At 43.5% G+C, this 6,064-nt stretch overlaps 1 long non-coding RNA gene across 1 annotated transcript in view; it reads left to right on the plus strand.

The window, feature by feature from the left end:
* LOC123738735 (uncharacterized) overlaps positions 1-5,491 on the plus strand; it is a 6,187-nt gene extending 696 nt beyond the window's left edge. The window contains exon 2 of the long non-coding RNA XR_006767530.1: positions 3,989-5,491. This is a non-coding gene — a long non-coding RNA (uncharacterized lncRNA). The remainder of the gene's footprint in view (positions 1-3,988) is intronic.
* The last annotated feature ends 573 nt before the right edge of the window (positions 5,492-6,064 follow it).

A 6,064-nucleotide genomic window follows, 5' to 3' on the forward strand; every position in this document is an offset into this window, starting at 1 on the left:
TCACTTCAGTTCTAGCAAGTACAAGTATCTGACAAAATTAGATTCAATAACAGAACAGAGTCAGTGATATAACGAAATACAAAATACTACAGAAGAAATGTCACTTGACAGATCACAGTGCTCTAAAGTACAGGGTTATACGCCGTCAAATAGGGAGCAGATAAGAGCAATTAAAAGTGCATTGAAGGAAAAAGGATGTTCAGATGGAAAAGAGGCAGGTGCAAAAACGGGGTTAAATGGGGGGAGGAGGTCAAGTGTCTGTCATCGCTGTAGTTCGTTTGAGTGCTTTATCTGGAGTTGAAAGGTCACTCCTTCCTACTAGAGCCAGTACGTGAGTTTGCCATCTTGTAAGACAGAAACTTTTAAAAGTGTAAAACAGTTGTGTCAACACATGGGACAGAATGATGGGGGGGGCTGTGATGTTAAAATACAGTAAAACACAAACAGGAGCGGTACCCCCTGTATATAGTCTCCACATTGACTCTGTACCGGTACCCCCTGTATATAGCCTCCACATTGACTCTGTACCGGTACCCCCTGTATATAGCCTCCACATTGACTCTGTACCGGTACCCCCTGTATATAGCCTCCACATTGACTCTGTACCGTAATACCCTGTATATAGCCTCCACATTGACTCTGTATCGGTACCCCCTGTATATAGCCTCCACATTGACTCTGTACCGGTACCCCCTGTATATAGCCTCCACATTGACTCTGTACCGGTACCCCCTGTATATAGTCTCCACATTGACTCTGTACCGGTACCCCCTGTATATAGCCTCCACATTGACTCAGTACCGGTACCCCCTGTATATAGTCTCCACATTGACTCAGTACCGGTACCCCCTGTATATAGCCTCCACATTGACTCTGTACCGGTACCCCCTGTATATAGCCTCCACATTGACTCTGTACCGGTACCCCCTGTATATAGCCTCCACATTGACTCTGTACCGGTACCCCCTGTATATAGTCTCCACATTGACTCAGTACCGGTACCCCCTGTATATAGCCTCCACATTGACTCTGTACCGGTACCCCCTGTATATAGCCTCCACATTGACTCTGTACCGTAATACCCTGTATATAGCCTCCACATTGACTCTGTACCGGTACCCCCTGTATATAGCCTCCACATTGACTCTGTACCGGTACCCCCTGTATATAGCCTCCACATTGACTCTGTACCGGTACCCCCTGTATATAACCTCCACATTGACTCTGTACCGGTACCCCCTGTATATAGCCTCCACATTGACTCAGTACGGTACCCCCTGTATATAGTCTCCACATTGACTCAGTACCGGTACCCCCTGTATATAGCCTCCACATTGACTCTGTACCGGTACCCCCTGTATATAGCCTCCACATTGACTCTGTACCGGTACCCCCTGTATATAGCCTCCACATTGACTCTGTACCGGTACCCCTGTATATAGTCTCCACATTGACTCAGTACCGGTACCCCTGTATATAGCCTCCACATTGACTCTGTACCGGTACCCCCTGTATATAGCCTCCACATTGACTCTGTACCGTAATACCCTGTATATAGCCTCCACATTGACTCTGTACCGGTACCCCCTGTATATAGCCTCCACATTGACTCTGTACCGGTACCCCCTGTATATAGCCTCCACATTGACTCTGTACCGGTACCCCTGTATATAACCTCCACATTGACTCTGTACCGGTACCCCCGTATATAGCCTCCACATTGACTCTGTACCGGTACCCCCTGTATATAGCCTCCACATTGACTCTGTACCGGTACCCCTGTATATAGCCTCCACATTGACTCTGTACCGGTACCCCCTGTATATAGCCTCCACATTGACTCTGTACCGGTACCCCTGTATATAGCCTCCACATTGACTCTGTACCGTAATACCCCTGTATATAGCCTCCACATTGACTCTGTACCGGTACCCCTGTATATAGCCTCCACATTGACTCTGTACCGGTACCCCCTGTATATAGCCTCCACATTGACTCTGTACCGGTACCCCCTGTATATAGCCTCCACATTGACTCTGTACCGGTACCCCCTGTATATAGCCTCCACATTGACTCTGTACCGGTACCCCCTGTATATAGCCTCCACATTGACTCAGTACCGGTACCCCCTGTATATAGCCTCCACATTGACTCTGTACCGGTACCCCCTGTATATAGCCTCCACATTGACTCTGTACCGGTACCCCCTGTATATAGCCTCCACATTGACTCTGTACCGTAACCCCCTGTATATAGCCTCCACATTGACTCTGTACCGGTACCCCCTGTATATAGCCTCCACATTGACTCTGTACCGGTACCCCCTGTATATAGTCTCCACATTGACTCTGTACCGGTACTCCCTGTATATAGCCTCCACATTGACTCTGTACCGGTACCCCCTGTATATAGCCTCCACATAGCCTCCTGTCAGCATTTCACTGTGAGGTCTACTACACCTGTTGTATTCAGCATTTCACTGTGAGGTCTACTACACCTGTTGTATTCAGCATTTCACTGTGAGGTCTACTACACCTGTTGTATTCAGCATTTCACTGTGAGGTCTACTACACCTGTTGTATTCAGCATTTCACTGTGAGGTCTACTACACCTGTTGTATTCAGCATTTCACTGTGAGGTCTACTACACCTGTTGTATTCAGCATTTCACTGTGAGGTCTACTACACCTGTTGTATTCAGCATTTCACTGTGAGGTCTACTACACCTGTTGTATTCAGCATTTCACTGTGAGGTCTACTACACCTGTTATATTCAGCATTTCACTGTAAGGTCTACTACACCTGTTGTATTCAGCATTTCACTGTGAGGTCTACTACACCTGTTGTATTCAGCATTTCACTGTGAGGTCTACTACACCTGTTGTATTCAGCATTTCACTGTGAGGTCTACTACACCTGTTGTATTCAGCATTTCACTGTGAGGTCTACTACACCTGTTGTATTCAGCATTTCACTGTGAGGTCTACTACACCTGTTGTATTCAGCATTTCACTGTGAGGTCTACTACACCTGTTGTATTCAGCATTTCACTGTGAGGTCTACTACACCTGTTGTATTCAGCATTTCACTGTGAGGTCTACTACACCTGTTGTATTCAGCATTTCACTGTGAGGTCTACTGCACCTGTTGTATTCAGCATTTCACAGTGAGGTCTACTACACCTGTTGTATTCAGCATTTCACTGTGAGGTCTACTACACCTGTTGTATTCAGCATTTCACTGTGAGGTCTACTACACCTGTTGTATTCAGCATTTCACTGTGAGGTCTACTACACCTGTTGTATTCAGCATTTCACTTTGAGGTCTACTACACCTGTTGTATTCAGCATTTCACTGTGAGGTCTACTACACCTGTTGTATTCAGCATTTCACTGTGAGGTCTACTACACCTGTTGTATTCAGCATTTCACTGTGAGGTCTACTACACCTGTTGTATTCAGCATTTCACTGTGAGGTCTACTACACCTGTTGTATTCAGCATTTCACTGTGAGGTCTACTACACCTGTTGTATTCAGCATTTCACTGTGAGGTCTACTACACCTGTTGTATTCAGCATTTCACTGTGAGGTCTACTACACCTGTTGTATTCAGCATTTCACTGTGAGGTCTACTACACCTGTTGTATTCAGCATTTCACTGTGAGGTCTACTACACCTGTTGTATTCAGCATTTCACTGTGAGGTCTACTACACCTGTTGTATTCAGCATTTCACTGTGAGGTCTACTACACCTGGTCTATTCGACACATGTGACTAATACAATTTGATTTGGTTTGGTTCTCTCTGTACTTGTCCCTGTGAACCTGTACTTTGTCCCTGTGAACCTGTATGTCCCGACCTATTTCCCTGTGAACCTGTACCTTTGTCCCTGTGAACCTATTTCACATCCTGATAAAAAAAAAATTAACTCCTGTATAAATCAATTTAGTCAATCATTCAGTCACAAATGGTTTTTTTTTTTTTCACAGCTTGACAATCCAAGTGACGACCCTTTCCAGGGAACTGAACGACAAGGAAGAGGTGGCGCAACAATGGGCCCCTATCAGGCTCTGAAAGAGGACTATAAACAATCTGGATACGACATGGGCCACCTGTTCCCCGTGTCGCACGCACACACGCAGGAAACCGCTGATGCCACCTTCACCCTCACCAACGTGGTGCCCCAGGACAGGTGTCTGAACGAAATCTGGTGGAGGGATCTGGAAGGCAAAATCATAAAACATTTAGACAATAATCTAAAGCAAAGATTTTCAGAAGCCTACGTGGTTACCGGGGCTGTGCCGGGCAGGTCTACGATCAGTAATACCGTGAACGTGAACGTGCCTGGGTATCTTTGGACAGCTTTTTGCTGCTATAATTTTAAGACCAAGCAAGGGGTGTCGAAGGCTCACATCGCTCCAAACGACCGCAGTCAGCGTGTCATTGATTGGAAGGTGGCAGATTTAGAAACATTTCTGTCTGGGACTGATGGCTATACTCAACCGTTCAGCATCTTTCAGGGGAAAATGTAATTCTGACTATAACCAATATATCTATGAACATGATTAGAATCCACCCAGAGCAGAGAGACGAGGTGCTGGCAGGGCTTTGGGATTATGAGACTGGGCTGCAGATTAACTAATTAAATCTCTCAGTGCTTTGGGATTATTGCGCTGCAGATAACATGCATTGATAAATGTTTTACAACTTGGGATATTTTGAATAGAAATTCATTAACGAGGCAAGAACTGACCTGTCCACTTTAGATTAGATTAGATCCATAACAGGTTAATCTAGTTATATAGTTATCCAGAACAGATTAATCTAGTTATATAGTTATCCAGAACAGGTTAATCTAGTTATATAGTTATCCATAACAGGTTAATCTAGTTATATAGTTATCCAGAACAGGTTAATCTAGTTATATAGTTATCCATAACAGGTTAATCTAGTTATATAGTTATCCATAACAGGTTAATCTAGTTATATAGTTATCCAGAACAGGTTAATCTAGTTATATAGTTATCCAGAACAGATTAATCTAGTTATATAGTTATCCAGAACAGGTTAATCTAGTTATATAGTTATCCATAACAGGTTAATCTAGTTATATAGTTATCCAGAACAGGTTAATCTAGTTATATAGTTATCCATAACAGGTTAATCTAGTTATATAGTTATCCAGAACAGGTTAATCTAGTTATATAGTTATCCAGAACAGATTAATCTAGTTATATAGTTATCCAGAACAGGTTAATCTAGTTATATAGTTATCCATAACAGGTTAATCTAGTTATATAGTTATCCATAACAGGTTAATCTAGTTATATAGTTATCCATAACAGGTTAATCTAGTTATATAGTTATCCATAACAGGTTAATCTAGTTATATAGTTATCCAGAACAGGTTAATCTAGTTATATACTGCAAACACACAAGAAATCACTGCTGTTAAATTCCTCTGAATAATAAAAAAAGCTTTGAAGCATTCATTCATTGTGTTGTGATTTTCTTGACTATCTGTCCATCTGTCACGGAAAAGCATTGCTGTCACCTTCACACATGGAGACCCTGAAATGGAACAAATGAAGATGAACCTGGGAGTCTGTCTTCATCTGGACAATGTCCTCACCTGGACAATGTGGGGGGGGAACAATTCCAACAAGATGACCTAGGAGTCTGTCTTCATCTGGACAATGTCCTCACCTGGACAATGTGGGGGGAACAATTCCAACAAGATGACCCTGGGAGTTGTATCTGGACAATGTCCTCACCTGACAAGGGGGAAAATTCCAACAAGATGACCTAGGAGCTGTCTTCATCTGGACAATGTCCTCACCGGACAATGTGGGGGGGAACAATTCCAAAAGATGACCTGGGAGTCTGTCTATCTGGACAATGTCCTCACCTGGACAATGTGGGGGGGGAACAATTCCAACAAGATGACCCTAGGAGTCTTTATAAATGTTAAATCTTTTACAATGCATTAGTAAGAGCTCACCTGGCATATTGTGTTCAGTTCTTATAGACCTAAAGGATATTGCTGCTATAGAATGAGAAGAAGT

Source organism: Salmo salar, unplaced genomic scaffold (assembly GCF_905237065.1).
Source record: "Salmo salar unplaced genomic scaffold, Ssal_v3.1, whole genome shotgun sequence".
Taxonomy (NCBI): Eukaryota; Metazoa; Chordata; class Actinopteri; order Salmoniformes; family Salmonidae; genus Salmo; species Salmo salar.